This window comes from Danio rerio, chromosome 19 (assembly GCF_049306965.1).
Source record: "Danio rerio strain Tuebingen ecotype United States chromosome 19, GRCz12tu, whole genome shotgun sequence".
In the NCBI taxonomy this organism is placed as follows: Eukaryota; Metazoa; Chordata; class Actinopteri; order Cypriniformes; family Danionidae; genus Danio; species Danio rerio.
In genome coordinates, this window is record NC_133194.1 from 32,240,063 (window position 1) to 32,256,669 (window position 16,607).

The window sequence follows — 16,607 nt, forward strand, 5'->3', positions numbered from 1 at the left end:
GGATAGCACGATTCTGACAGGGCATTCTGACAATATCTGACATCAAGCAATCTTATCTGAGGAGCAAAGGATTGTGGGAGGGACGAAACAGGGATGAGCTCGCGGCAGCCTTCCTGCTCAGGACTGTCAGTGCATCTCGCTCACTTCAAAGACAGCAACATCACAAAGCCCGGCTTGTTTAAGGCTCGCTCCGAAGCCGGAGAGCTCAACTGCTTTTGCATCTCCCCCCACTCGCCATCCCATAAAGAGAGTTTTAATGACTGTCACACAAAGCATACTGTTGTACCAGCTCGGCACAATCATTGTCATTGAAAAGGGCTTGAATGTTTAATTAAATCTATAAGCTTTGGTAAACAGTCATTTGGATTGAGCTGTTGTCTAATTAAGGGACTGTATTGACAACGAGCCTATGACCGTGGCTTTTGTAGAGGTCAAACTTGAGTGCTGGCAGAGGGGGGCGAGTAGGGATCACCCAAAACGGCCCTTTGCCACATAAGCATTCATCCAGTTCTCGTATTCGCCACTGATCTGCAACCTGCGCAAACGAACGCACTGTCTGGTGGTGCTCAGTCTCGCACCCCTGTGAAGAGTGGGGTTAACGAGGCCAAATTTTAGAGGCAGCCAGCATGCGGTCACTTTGAAGCAGCATTTGCATCCGCAAATACAGCAGGGCTACAACCATTATGAAAATAGTAAGCTGTTGTGACAGTCCCCAACAGGGCTACTTCCTCAGATCCTCCGTGTAGCCACTTCCTCTTCTACGTTGACTATTTTGGTGATGGCACCATGCCATCCCGAGTGATAACAGCTGTTTTGTTATCTCAGCATATGCGATAAGCATGAGGAAATCATCCCAAAGGCTTCAGTGTCGTTTCAGGGTTAATATACAGCCATAGTTTGAGATGTCCTCCAATGCGGAGGGACAGGGCAGCTTTCCAGACATGTCCTGGCTCATCTCTTGAGTTGCTTTGCCATCAGTGTTGCTCTCCCTCAAATTTTGGTTAGTGACCTACTTTGGCTGTCATTCACATTGAGCAGCAAGAGAACCTTTGACATCGTTTTTTTATCTGCACAAAAGAGAGAATAATGGCTCGCCCCCACTGCTTTGGTCATTCTGCGCTTCTTTGAGGAAAGCAAAGAAGATGGTGCTGCTCATCCTAAAAACTGAATGCTTTTACAAATGAGAAATGGGAAGTAAGTGAAGTGGAGAGACACTCTGTCTGAACCAAGTTGCCTTTTCCCATACTTCACACTTGAATAATAATGAAATTGTCCACAAACAAGATCTCAAACTTTAAACTTTAAACTTTAGTTTTGAGATCACAATTTAATATCAAAAGCTAAATTCTCACAATGATTTACAGAGTACATTGTTTTATAACGTTAACCCTCATGTGCTATTAGGGATGTTTTCATCCACTCTGGGGTGATTTTGAGTCCTAAATCGCCCATAAATTTTCCTGTGTTTTAGCAAGTGGATTGATTTTTGGTGACAAATCTTATTTTGACACATTTTTTTTCTATTATTTTTGCATAAATCTGTTAATCAACCTTAATCTTAATCTAAACCACTTAATTGTTTAGAAACTACAAGAGTTTAATTCTTTAAATGCCAAATTCGTAAATGATGTCACTGATTTGGTGAAAAAAACAAACATTATTTTCAGTATAAAAAGTAATTGTGGACTGGATTTTTTAAAACCATTTTTCAGTGTTGGACATGTAAAAGATTAATAGCAACATTGGCTTTGATGCATTGTTAGCTTTTGTGCAGCATAAGATTAAAAATTTTTTCTCCCTATTTAGGTGACTGTTTTGCCCCATTGGCTTCCATTATAATCATATTTTTTTGATTGCAAAACCATGACACCATTTAATCATGCATTTTTGATTGTTGGTGGTTTCTCCTGTTGGTAAGAGGTAAAAATTTTAATTTTTACTATTGATGATCAGTTGGCACCTTCAACCCTTTAGATAGGGCAGTGCAAAAAAAGCTTAGTTTTTTGGATTTTATATGGAGTTATAAGGAGTATAAAAGCAAATTAAAGTGTGTGTATGTCTGTCTGAGAGTGTGAGAATGATCTTTGCGCACTTACCTTGATCCGTATGAAATAATCAAAATATGCATCTCAGCTCTCAGAACTACATGCAGTAAACAAAAACAAAGACTGTGTATTTATGCACCGGCTGCCTTTTGATGTTGAGAAGTATGGACGGCCTCTGTGTGAAATGCTTGTGTTTTATTGATGTTAAGGTCAGCTTTAAACCTTAAAATCCTTTAGTGATGGTGATAAAAGGTAAAAAAAAAATCCAATCCACAATTACTTTTTATATTGAAAATAAGTCATTTTGTGTGGTTTTTTTTTCACTAAAATCACTGACATCATTTATAAATTTGGCATCTAAAGAGTTAAAATCATGAATTTTTTTAAAAACATTTAGTAGTTTTGATCAGGACTGAGATTGATTGACAGATTTATGCAAATATATATATATATATATATATATATATATATATATATATATATATATATATATATATATATATATATATATATATATATATATATATATATATATATATATAAATTTGATGCATTTTTACAGCAGTTATATTTAGTGGATGTTTTCATCCTGAACATAACAAAAGGTAGAAAATTTCAACAGTGCACAACTAGAGGTAAACTCGTTATAAACATGCCTGAATCCATATACCAAGGTCCTTGGACTAGCAACCTTCAGGTAATTGTTTTTTTTTTTTTTTTTTTTTTTTTGAAAAAGGGGCTGAAACTAAACAGTATTGGCCCTACAGGAGCAGGATTAAACATCATTACTGAAAGCACACTTCATTGGTCCCTAGGTCCACATTAGTACCTTCAAATAGTAATTTATATACCCTTAAGGGCTGCATATACTTATTTTTCTGCACACTGCCTTGACGTAGTACCACCAAGTGAATGCAGCATGCATATGCTGTTTGTAGCATCACAAAAACTGATTATCAAGGAAAAGTGTATGTCCGAAACTGTGGGTTTGTGTCGCGGTTACATTTACTGGTGCTTTGTAAAAAAAAAATATATAATTTCCCAAAATATACCAGTATTATATATCAGAAAAAGACTGTGCTTTCCATATTTTTGTGTTAGTCCGAAAAAAAATGCTTGCTGGTTAGCTAAATTTGGCAGCCTGATCAAGAGAAAGTTATACCCTTTTTTCCTGAGAGGCACTGTCTCAATATTTTAGCTCTAATCTTAGTCAAACCAGCTAATGAAGGTCTTCACACTCAATAGTGTGTTGGAGTTGGTTTGAGTTAAACTCTGCAGGACATTGGCCCTCAAGAAACCAGATTGGAGTGTGATTTTTTCACATTTGTGCATAGATTTCAGATGAAAGAGGAAAACAAAGTGCCTGGAGTAGCTTTGTAATCTAAAACAGGGGTATAAATATCTGTCGACTGAAAATGTGTCACAACTTGGCACTTCCGGCTTTGTTGATAATAATGGAAATAATGTAGTTTTGTGTGATCCGGTATTGTGTTGCATCCGTATAGCCTATCCGAGATGACATTGTTCTGCTTACTTTAGTGAGGACATTACCTGTCCCCCAGGCACTGAAGAAAGCTGGGAGCCAGTTTTTCCAGCCTCTTCACTGGAAATGTGTTGAATTAAAGAAGGAGTGGACAAGGGGTATAGAATTGCCAGCAGGCTCACCCAGTCACAGCCCACAGGCAACTTAAACTGCCGAAGGCTCAACAGATCTTCTTTACATTTATAAATATATTTTAAGTGACTACAATTTAGTTTTAAAAACAACTAACAAAAACAAAAATCTTAGAAACCTGGAATATAATGTATTGTGGTGTTTAATTCATGCTGCCAAATGTTTTTGAAGTTGGGTTATACACCCTTTATCAGATTGCTTCAATTTTTTAAAGTAAAAAATTGTAAGTAAACAGCACAATTCTTTTCAACAATAGTTTTGTTTTCATCCACCTATTTTGATGAGCATTTTGGAATATTTCATAAAACTTCCAAATGGAAAAGGTTTTAAAGACTTATGCACAGAATTGAACTTTTATCAAAAATATAAAAAGGGTGCACTGGTACGGCATTAATGGACAAACCAGTGGTCCGACCACATTGTAAATCATCTAAAATGCTGCTTTTGGTTCATTTCATCAAAGTGGCTCTTTCATCAAAGTGATTCTGTATTATTACCTTCCAGAACTGTCTTAAGTGGTTATAATCCCAAAGAGCGGTCCCGGAAAACATTTTTTGTTCTTAAAAGATGTCTAATAGACGTCTAAACATAGTTGTCTTGGCAAAAACGAGGCTAATTTTTGGCTGTCAGTGAAAATCTAATGTACGTCTAAAAATACGCTAAAACTAGACTAGTCATCAAATAAACAGATGTAAATGACTACACACATAAAGTCTGTCTGATCTGCAGTAGTGTAAAATAACAGAATCCTGTCCGATCAAATCACACATAGAAGGTAAATCGCATCATACTGAACAACCTCAAGACATGGGTGACTTATAACTGCAGCAAACTGTTTGGAAGCATTAAAAGTCCCCATCACCAAAATGGCCTAAACACCTGGCAGGCACAGGACGACAACATAACATCAGATTAACGTTGTACCCCAATGTCATGGAGATGTTGCATTTTGTTTTGAAAAGAAAAGCGGGTTGACATCAGAAACAAACGTCAGTCCGACATCGATATCCAATGTCCAACCTAAAATCAACCAAATATCAATGCCTATAATGCTACAGTTTGACGCTGTGTGCACTTTACCACTATGATGTCTATCAGATATTGGATTTTAGTTGCCGTACCTGACAAATAAATGTCAGGATTTAACATCAGTATGATGTTGGTTTAAGATGTTGGCTCGACATTAGTGTTTGGCCACTTTCTAACACAACCTAAATCCTTAGACTCTGCCTAGACATTGAATTTTGGTCACCTGACATCACAACCTTAATCTAACCTAATATTAACGTCTTATGACATTGTGTGCCTGCTGGGCAGTAACTAAATTAAATTGCACTACAGAATGTTACGTTTACACACATCCACAAATTACATGTAAATGCATCAGTGTAACAGCGTCATACTAAATACTCTTGTGTACTTTTAAAAAGATCTCCTTTTTACTCACACTTTGAGAAATATTTACAACAGATACTTTTACTACACTTACACTACATTTTTAGACAATGGTACTTTTTCTTAAGTATGAATTTTTGTTACTCTTTTCATCACTGCTAATCTGTCTATTTGACGACTAGTTTTGGGCTATTCTTAGATGTCTATTAGATTTTCACTGACATCCCAAGTTTAGCCATGTTTTAGCCAAGCTGTCTACGTTTAGATGTCTATTGGACATCTATTAAAACACGATTGTTGGCTGGGGTCTTGCAGCTCCAAAAGTCACTGCATGTTCGTTAAGTTTCATCTTCATCTTCTGTAGTGTAAGTCATTTATTATGTACGAAGAAAGGCCCACAGCATTATTTATTTTTTATCAGGAAGTTCTCTTGGATGTAAACGGTGCTTTATTTGCACATTTTATATGGTATTCCAGTTTTGCATTTAATTTTCATTCACATCTTTGGATGGAAACATAGCTAATAATAATAAATATTTCTTTAAAGCTAACACAACAGCCCAGAGCGATTGATAAGAAACCTGACAACAGAGATGAAGGTATCTCTCATTACTGCCTCATTACAGCTCTTGGCCGGAGAGACGATTTTCTTCACCCCAGAATCTTAAAAACTGTCCTCTCGCTCACACACACACACACACACACACACACACACACACACACACACACACACACACACACACAAACCGCCATATACAAGCGAGGGTTACTGCTTTCTCCATTTGCCATTAATTACATTTAGCCTCTGTCAACCAAAATCGAGCTTATCTCTCTGCCCAGAAAGTCCACAGCATGTTTGCCAAAGCACACTATTCTCTATTAGAGCGCTCGAGCTCAAAAGCCACGGCTCCATCATTTAGATCCCTGCCTTTTCTGTTCGTCGCCCCTCCATTTTGTTTCTTTGTGCTGCGTGTGGAAAGAAAGCCAGTGTGTTTTGTGTGCACGCCGTCGCTACTCATCGCCAAGCTGCAATAAAGCAGTGTGTCAGCACTGTTTTCCTCTCATAAATAGCTCTGCCTTCTCTTTACACCATCTTCAGCATTGTGCATCTCATAGGGCGTTATTATGAGCAGACAAAATAAGCGACAGCTGGGTGTGAATGTGTGTGTATGGGTTTATTACGGGGGGTAGAATCGGTGCAGTTCAGTAGGGCAGAGCAGGCCCACTGGCAGTGCAGCTGCAGCATTACTGGGTCAGTGTGCCATCGTGTTATTCGGCATCACTATTCTCTCTCTGTCATCCACCCGCCATCCCTCCCTCTTGCTTTCATGTTGGACATCACCCTTAAAAATGCCAAACTGTGCCAGGCAGTCAAGCACAGTGCACTGCGGGCACTGTCTGTGAAGGTAACCTCCAGCATGGCCATAATATTAAATGTAGATACTTATTCATTCAGTCACTTTTTTGTCGTCCCGTGATAACAAAACGAGTGAGTACTCTCTTTATCTGCTAGCACAAGTGTTAGCACTCCACACACGCCCACACGTAAGATCACACACTCACAAATTGGGTTACACAATTCTCTGTCCACAGCCCTGTTAAACGGTGAAGTGCTAGTGCAAATCCTTTTTGACACGTGAGCGCGCCACTGACCTTATTACTACGACAACAGCTGTAAAAAGGCTTGTTTGTGTGAGCTGCCCAAATGCACATGCCGAAAACATACTGACTAATCTCGACTTTGACAACAGGTTGATGTGTTTAATATGAATCAGTTCCCAATTGCAACCTAGATACTTATAATCAACAAAACAAGCACTATTTTATACATGATCAACAGTTAGAAAACGCTACTGGTGCTTGATTGTGGAACAGTATTTGGCATGATTTGAGTATTTGGTGTGATCTGGGGCATTAAGGTCCATTTGCTAATAAGTTTGAATGTTTTCTAGCACAGTGTTTCTCAAACTTTTTTCACCTAGTACCACCTCAGAAAAAAATTCTCTCCAAGTACCACCATAATGACCAGTATTAAAATACAGCAGCGTAGTAGGCCTGATTAAGCAGCTACAGCACTGCACAGTTGAAAAATAAGGCATGTTAATTCCTATTATTAAGTATAGGTATTATTGTCACTTTAAACATTATTAATAGTTTATACATTAACTGCATTGGCAGGTAAAAAAACATCAATGTTCAAATTAAAATGTGCTTTTAAAAGTTAACTAAAATGGCGCTGTTCTTAAAAAGTAAAAAGAAAGCTGCAGTATTTTAATGTAAAGTATTAACTTAGTAGCCTATCAAAATCAGGAAATGTTTGGATGTCACAAATATGGGCTATATGTCATATTATCAGGGCTGTCAAATGATTTTAAAAAATACATAATTAATCACATTTTTTTGTAATTAATCATGATTAATTACGAAACGCTGTATTTATAAAAGAAATAAAAACACAGGTATGTAAGGCCGTACTCACACTAGGTACAGTTGCCTCGAACCGGGCCAAAGCACACTTGTCCCACCTCCCGTCTCCCCCGATGGCCCGCACTCACACCACAAACGGGCCTCGGCGCGCTTACTTCATCACTGCTGTGCTGTTCAGTTAGAAGCGCTCTCTCACTCCGCAGCACAGTGGACATTTCTCTAGATATATCGTTTCAGTCGTTTGTTTTGCAGTGACATGCAGTCAGTTATTTCGCCAAACAGTCCTTAGGAATGCGGTGACACTAGTCAGATATTTCGCCGAACAGATCCGCCACTTTTGGCGCTCATAAACAATCATAAAGCTCTCCTGCTACAGGAATGAGGAGGTCTGCTGAAGCCGCGCAGCTGTCGTGATGTGAGGAGTTCTCGTCTTTAATAAACTACAGCAGTTTGTGTTCACTAAACAGTAAGAATCATTAATAAATCCATATGAAACAGCTCCTTAAAAGTCACGTCTCGCTTTTAGTTTCAGGCTTTGGCGCGTTTTGCGCTCACACACAAGCGTACCGCGCCAAAGCCCAAGTGAACCGCGCTCAGGCATACCTCTTCCAACCGGGCCAGGGCCGGCCAAGTGAACCGTGCTTGAGCCCGATTCAGTGCACTCACACTTCTTAAACGATCCGGGAAATGGGCCTGGGCACGGTACGGATGGCATAGTGTGAGTAGGCCCTAAGTGCCATTTGAATTTCAAAACAATCAATGCCATTAACAAACAAAAATGATTTCCTTGTTGGATTTTAAGTGGACTACAAACACACACACACACACACAGACAACGCGCGCAGTGCAGCGCACCTGGTGAGCGAGGAATTCCTTTAGATTCATCAACACGCGTTTTTAAATTTGCTTAAACTAAGCACTATAAAGTATGGCTGTATTTTACAAGCAAGGATTCTGACACAGCAACGTGAAGCAGACGCATTACAAAAGTTGCATGTAGGGTGGAAACACGTCAAACTTAATGAAACATTTGAGGGCTCATGGAAGCAGCTTAAAGGTGAGGAACGGGCTGTCTTTGACAGCTTAGACTTCATCTGGCACTTTCACTGAGTACATTTACATCGACACCGATACTCCAACTTTATGATTAAGATAATGCTGATTAGGAGTCCTGCTTGCCATGTAAGCAGTGATTTTTTATTGCCTTAAAGGATCACGCGAGTCCCGAAATGTGGAGGTTTTTCTTTCTGTTTGCCATGCGGTATTAAAATCCATTAAAACATCCAGAATGAAAAGATGCTGAATGAGAGTGAACTGCTGAACTGCAGTAGAAGTCTAAAGATTAAAAATGAAACACTCGAAATTGCATGAAACTCTGGAGGAAACGCAGACTAGCCTGGTGATGCGACATTAACTGGTTTATACTGAAACTTTCCTTCTAAAAGCATGTCCTTGGTCTTATCTATATTTCTTTGCATGGTAAACACACACAGGGCCGGAGCTAGCTAAACTGGTGCTCTAGGCAAACAGCAATCACGCCGCCCTCAACTCGAAAATTATAAAGAAAGTGACCGGTTCGCGGATCAAAGTGAGGACTGTGAGGGAGGGGGTGAATGTAGTGGATGAAAGTGAGGACCAGGGAGTTTGCTCACTATTCTGCTGCCCAAGGTGGCCGCTTAGTCCCCCTCTAAGGACGCGCCGGCCCTGAACACGTCGGCCACAACAGGAAAAAAAAAGCAACTGCATTATTTGCTCAATTTTTTTTATGCTTTAAATAATTCAAAACAATCACATGCATTAAGACGCTAATTTTGACAGCCCTACATATTATACAATTTTAGATAAATTTTTAAATACATGTTGCATGTACATATGACATATTTGTCAAACTTTTTCAAATCTAAACCTTAACTTGTATGTAGATTGCTAGGGAACCCATTTTTTTCTCAGAGGATGTCAAGCTGACAAAACATTGCTGCACTCTGATACAAGTTTTATTAGAAGAGAAAATTTAAAAGCACTGCAGTGTTTGGGTGTTCTGTGTTTTTCTGAGAGCATTAGTCTAACAAAATTATATTCCATACAAAATATGAAGCTGATCAGTTGGTTCTTGTCACGTGACTCGCGGTGTAGCATTCTAAAAAAGTTAAGATGTTTTAACTGAGTACGCCTGTGTAACGGAGGCTAGCTAGTAAGTGCTGTGCTAAACCACGCTCTTTTTACCTGTAAAGGTGCTCTAGTGACAGATGCTAGAAGCCATGGTCTTTAGCCTCCTTGATAGAGTAACCGACTCCCATGCGTAGGGTCGCTGGTTCGATTCCAGCTCGGAGCGGATTGAGTGATGTAGGACTGGTGGGTGTTACATTGGTGCCGTGACTTGTATGGGAGTGAGGTTTAGGGGGTTGAGTGTAACGGAGGCCAGCTAGTCCAGGTAAACCCCACTCGTCTGACCTCTAAAGGTGCTCCACTCCTCTGACCTCTAAAGGTGCTCTAGTCACGGATGCTAGAGGCCATGGTCTTTAGCCTCTTTTTTAAAGCAACCAACTCCCATGCGGAAGGTCGCCGATTCGATCCCAGCTCGGAGTGAGTTTGGTGGTGTAGGACCGGCGCGGTTACATCTGGAATACATGAGTGCACCACGCTGCTTGCTCCTTTATTATAAATAACGAACTTGCACATGGAAATGACACAATATTTTAACATCAATTGCAATCTACAGCAGTTGATCTTCTTCTTGCACAGACATGCTGGATTCACCTGATTTGTTGACAAATGGGTTGCAGATCCATTCGTTGGCAGTTGTTACTCATTTTGCAAGCCTGTGGATTTTAATTTTTTTTAGCTCAAGTGACCCAGATGTAATAAGAGAATATGGTGGTTTCAAAATAAAAGATCGTTCTAACTCAGATAATAAATAAAACGTAAATAATTAATAATTTCTTGTGCAGCCCTATACCAATTGATCCACAGACCGATGTCAGTCTGTGGCTCGGGGGTTGGGGACCACTGCTGTAGCACCTATCTGCTCTGCAAGCGACATGCACCTCTTTCTTTAGTTTTACACCAATAGGATTGCTTTTTAGCAGCTAATGACACAATGCGCTAAAGTAAACATTCTAAGCACAGTGCATTGATCGTATAGGCTTTAGAGAACAGCCCATGCTGATCACATCTGTGTTATTGTACGCATCAAAGGATTAAAATGGTATATAAGTTTTCTTTCATTACTCAGCGATTCCTCCACGTACCACTAGAAGTAAGCCCGCGTACCACAGTTTGAGAACCACTGTTCTAGCACATTTCTGTCTGGTTGATAGGATGATCAGGATCATTCTAATGTGGTTAGCTAAGGCATTATTACTCAGTTTTTGGAGAATGGTATAGGGAAATAGAGTTTCTGTTTTGTGCTAAGTAGTTGTAAAGGCATTATTTCAGTGTTTCAGTTATTGCTAGGGCCTTAATTTCCCTGTCTCTAATAGCAGAGTTCATGTGCACATGCAATCTTCCAGCCTTAAAATGGCTGACCATAGTGTCCAATTCATCATTATATCTTTTAGAACGGTGCTTGCTAGTGTCCTTTTTGCGCCAGTCATGTGTCATTGATGCTCAATTTCTTTTAAACACAGTGTAAAAAACTCTATTCAACTATCACAGAGGCACTGAAAGCATGTGAAAGCTGTAAGGGTTTAGGGTGTGAAAAGGGTACAGGGCCACTACTGTGCTCTAGGCACTTGCGAGTGTATTGCTAGTTATTAAAGGGTTACGAAACACCAAAACACATTTTTTGAGCTGTTGACAGTCGTATATGTGTCCCACACTGCTAAAAACACTATTAGGACACCTATATTTCACTAAAAAGTGTAAATTGGTTGTTTTTGCGTTATTTTAAGCAAATTCGTACTTCCTGTTTGAAACGAATTTTTGAAGCTGCGTCACGGTCATGACATAATAGCGTTGTATTCCAGCGTGCAGACTGGGCGTCTGTGCCTGAGTGAGTCTTATTACGTCTTACAGTGTGTTGCATTAATGCATGAGTAAGGCTTGGGTCAAACCAATCAGCGCGCTCCATTTTGCAACTTCATTAATATTCATTACTATCACCGTGTTTTCAGGACAGAGACGCCACGTTGTGTTGGCAAAACAAGCGTGAAGTGTTGCTTTTATAGTTTGCTGCAGTTAAGTTTCGTTTTCATTTTCTCTCTGTGAGAGCTCAGACTCACGTGTGGATTACAGTGTACGCGACGCGCGACAACAATAACTTACGTGTCTAAGGAGGATTATTGTTTACCTGAGAGCTGTTCTCATCTGCAAACGCTGGGATTTGGAATCGTTTGTAGTATTCTCTTCATAAAGACGCGGCTCTAGTTGCTGGTGATTGTCCTGTCTCTACAGATTTGGTAAGTGAGCGACCAGTGCTCTTTGTTTATTCAGTTTGTTCGTATCTAACAAACTATTGCACAGAGTGTAAACACGTTAGCACCACAACCAAACTTTAACCTCGTGTAGGGTTTTTACCGCATTTAGTGACCGGAATAACACGCGCGGCTTTCTGACACTACCTGCCGTGTGCATCTAAGTTTCTGAGAAATGCAGAGGGTTTTTTTATCTCATTCGCCGTGCGGTATAAAACATTGCATGCAAAATACACGCTTAGAGCAGCTCCTCGAATCAAATATCTCATGTGTCGCGAGGGGCATGAATGAATTCCCTGAATGAAAGAGCCAAACTGCAGTTAAAGTCCACCATTTAATAATTTGGCTAATAATTCGACTACAGATGTCCATGTAGGTTAAACACCATCACATTCTCCTGTATGTATGTGTGTGTGTGTGTATTTTGACTCTGAAACTCGCGCGTGCCCAAATCGACACTCCCACACCATCCCACTTTAGTTCCTCCGACACTCCTCCCTAAACAGAGCTGGACACGCCCACTTTTCTGACTTTTTCCAAAGAAGAGGTGTGAAAACACCCTGCTGAAACGAGGGGGTTTCATGGCCCTTTAAGGCCCCGTTTACACTAGTGCGTTTTAGTTTTAAAACGGCGTTGTAGAATGAAAACGATCCGCGTCCACACTCGCGTTTTACCCAGCGTTTCTGAACAGCTCTCCGTCCACACAAAAACGTTGAAAACGCACATCACGTGACCACACACACACTCTCGGGCAAGCGCTCCAGCATTTCTACCCAGATGAGAGCTCTGCTTGTCGCACTGCTCATCAAGCATCTCCCGCTGGATCTAATCTCGCTATATTTGCTAAACGTGATATTTCATTCATGTTGTTGTCTTTATCTAACGACATAGGCCAATGACTTTGGTCATTGGAATCTATTAAGTTACTTGTTCACGGGTAACATGTTTTGGTTAAGCGCAAAGATAAGTTAATGATTAATCCAGGTACATTGACTGATCGCTTGCCTTTATTTCCTACAATGTATAAACTTATTGTATGTTATACTTTTAAAATTATCGATTATTAAAACTGATATTCAGCAAAAGAGAGGGTGCGTTTCGTATTTTCACTGAAATTGAAAGGAGGCAGGTGTTATCGGCTCCGTTTTGTTATAAATATCCACACAGTGACGATAACGCTCATATATGCCGCCTCAACATTTCTGCTGTCTGTTAAGTTGCTAATATTAAAAAGAAAATAGGCAGTTCCTTAAATCATGTTTACATTTTATTGTTGAGAAAGTGAAACAACCAGGGTGATGTGAATGAAGTTATAAAGTACACTGTTCCCTTTGAAGATTTACCCGTGTCCTCGGTATGTTTTCCATATCAAACTGAGAAGGGGGAGACTGCAGCCTTGATCAAACTTGCGAAGTCTGAACTTACAAGGAGATGATGCGAGACTGAACTGTGTGTGTTAGGCTACTTAATATTCAGGAAAAGCCCCAATCAGATAGGCGAACGTCGGCAGCCCCGCCTCCGTTTTCAGATGTCTCCGTCTTTCCCCATCCACACTGAGACGGAGCAGCAGCGTTTTAAAATGAAAACGGCCTTTCCAGCGTATTCAAAAAGCTCCGTTTTCGGCGCTCGAGAACTCCGGCGTAGTGTGGACGGATGGCGTAACCGTAGCAAAACTTATGCGTTTTCAAACTAAAACGCACTAGTGTAAACGGGGCCTAAGACATTACCAGGGCATTTTTTATGTGCTTTAGGGCATTAATAAGATGTTTTGTGTTGATTGTGGGAGTTACAAAAATGTTCTCATACTGGTTACTAAGCATTACTAAGTATAATAATAAGTATAATAATAATAATTATTTACATTTATATAGCAATTTTTTGCAAACACAAAGCGCTTTTACACAATTGGGGGGAATCTCCCCTCATCCACCACCAGTGTGCAGCATCCACCAAATTGCGCCAGACTGCACACCACACACCAGCTGAATGGTGGAGAGGAATGAAGCCAGTTATAAGATGGGGATGGTTTGGAGGCCATGGGCATTTTTGGATAGGTTTAAACCCCTACTCCCAGGAGATCCTGGGATTTTTAACGACCACAAAGAGTTAGGTCCTCGGATTAACGTCTCATCCGAAAGACAGTGCTCAATGAGCAGTATATAGTCCCCATCAATATACTGGGACGTTAGGACCCACACAGACCGCAGGTTGAGTGCCCCCTGCTGATCTCACTGATACAACTTCCGGCAACAACCAAGATTTCCCATCTGGTCTCCCATTCAGGTACTGACCAGGCACGGCCCCGCTTAGCTTCAGTGGACAACCAGTGAGAGTTGACTAGAGTGCTTTAGGTGATAGGCCATTTCTAGGGTGTTCTATGTGGTTGTTAAGGCATAGCCAGGGTGCTTTAGGTGGTTGCTTAGGCATATCTAGGGTGATTTTGGTGGCTGTAGAAAATCAGTGGATTGTCTTTAGTGTGTAATTGCTAATGTATTACTTGCATGGTTTTGATATTTTACTATAGTGTGTTTCTTACAGTATATGCTGTTAGTAGTTGCTAGTCTAGATACACATTGAATCTGTTTAAATTACTAAACTTAAACTTTAATACAAAAAAATCCCTAACCAATACTGAACCCCAGTATTTTGAGCTCATTTCTGTAAAGCTAAAACACATTTGTTATGTAAACCATCTTTCATCAGATGTGTCTACTGAATGCGGATGTGTTTCCTATGATGGCTCATTCACTTCCTCATATGCTTGTGTGTATGTGTGTGTGGGTGAATGTGTGTGTAGGGGGCTGCTCTGCCCCACGCAGTAAAATAAAAATAACCTTTAGATACATGTGATTTAGCCCACGTCCTCACGTTTCTCTTTCTTTTCCTATATCCAGTACTAGATGAGCAGCTGAGAGAAAAAACAGAGCGAAAATGGGGGAGTGGAGTAAAGCTATGACAACAGGCAGAAAGGTTATGGTCAAAAGGTGGATAGAGATTTTTTTTAAGGCATGTGGATTTGGAAGGTGGTTGGCCTGTGCTCCTAAACTCATTCAGCACGCTGTCCATCAAAATGGCAGTGGCTGGAACACACCGGCTGGCCTGCATGTTATCTCCCGACTCACCTGTGTCTGCATTGTGCTCCTTGTATCAATCTCTAGCCTCAGGGTATTCATGGCAGCGTCTATACACAGGGAGAATTGCAGTTCTCAGAATTACTGTGAATACAGTGGTTTCATGTGATGGGTGAAACCAGAGGTTTCTGAGGTTTCTGACAGGGAGAACCTGGCATTAGCATTTATATTTTATCTGGAAAGTATATGGATATTCCAGAGTTCTGTTGTAGTAACACATTCAATTTCAAGCCACAACCTCATACACACAACATAATGTAACACAGCACTTGGGTGGCTCTATTTTAATATGAATAAATCATTATCATGTACAAAACTGTTCGAATAATAATTATTTATTAACTTTATAAAATAAAGTTATAAAGATAAAGATATAACTTTTTTCTATTGTGTATTTTTAAATAATTTCTAAGCCTGACATCATAAACAATATTTCAATTAATACAGAATACTCAATGCAGTCAGAAATTAAATTTTTAGCCGTAGTAGTAGTAATAATTCAGCATTGTGCATCCATAAAAAAAGGCTTGATAAAATTACATTCCATCCAGAATAATCAAATTAGTTTGGGCCAAAATCATAATTCCTAAACATTAATATATATATATATATATATTAATATATATTAATATATATATATATATTATATAGCAGGATATATATAGCAGGATAACAATTCTTCTCATACTACAGCCTCCACATCAAAGTTCCTAAAAGCAAACAAGGTCAAGGGTCTCCAGGACGGGCCAACCCAGTCACCAGACATGAACATTATTGAGCATGTCTGGGGTAAGATGAAGGAGGAGGCATTGAAGATGAATCCAAAGAATCTTGATGAACTCAGGGAGTCCTTCTTTGCCATTCCAGATTACTTTATTAATAAGTTATTTGAGTCATTGCAGAGAAGTATGGATGCAGTCCTCCAAGCTCATGGGAGTCATACACAATATGAATTATTTTTCCACTGCACCATGACTTTATATACTGTACATTATTTCTGTTAAGTGACAAGACTTTAAGTCAGACCTTACTGTTTGAATTAAATAATTAAAAATCAATGCATGATCATATTTTATTTTGGTAAAATAAGCATAATCTAGAGGCCTTTGCTTTTCATATAAGCCACTTCTGATGTCAAATGATCAAGTAGAAGTTATATATATATATGCCAGAGTAATTGGTGGTTCATTCCACTATAGTGACCCCCTGATAAATTAGGGACTAAGCCAAAGGAAAGTAACATTTTGTCATCACTTAATAATCATATCTTTTTTTTTTTTTTACAATGTAACTCAAAATACCAACTTCCTGAATATTATATTGCTTCACTGTAATGTGGTTCACACATTTTTGCAAGAAATAAAATAAAGGGCCACTAAAGATTCAAACACAGGAAATGCAGATCACGGGTTTTTTTTTTTTTCGTAATGTTTAATCACTAGTTACATGCATGTAACAAAAACTTTTTTTTGTATTAACATGGTCCGAATCATCCCTGCCCACCACTGTATGAGCTTTTAGT

At 39.5% G+C, this 16,607-nt stretch overlaps 1 long non-coding RNA gene across 2 annotated transcripts in view; it reads right to left on the reverse strand.

The window, feature by feature from the left end:
• The window catches only part of LOC141379120 (uncharacterized), a 49,161-nt gene that overhangs the window by 20,797 nt on the left and 11,757 nt on the right, over positions 1-16,607 (reverse strand). The window contains exon 2 of one of the 2 annotated variants that reach the window (XR_012395112.1): positions 15,077-15,135. The exons of the other annotated variant lie outside the window; for it this stretch is intronic. This is a non-coding gene — a long non-coding RNA (uncharacterized lncRNA). The remainder of the gene's footprint in view (positions 1-15,076; positions 15,136-16,607) is intronic. 2 annotated transcript variants of the gene reach the window in all.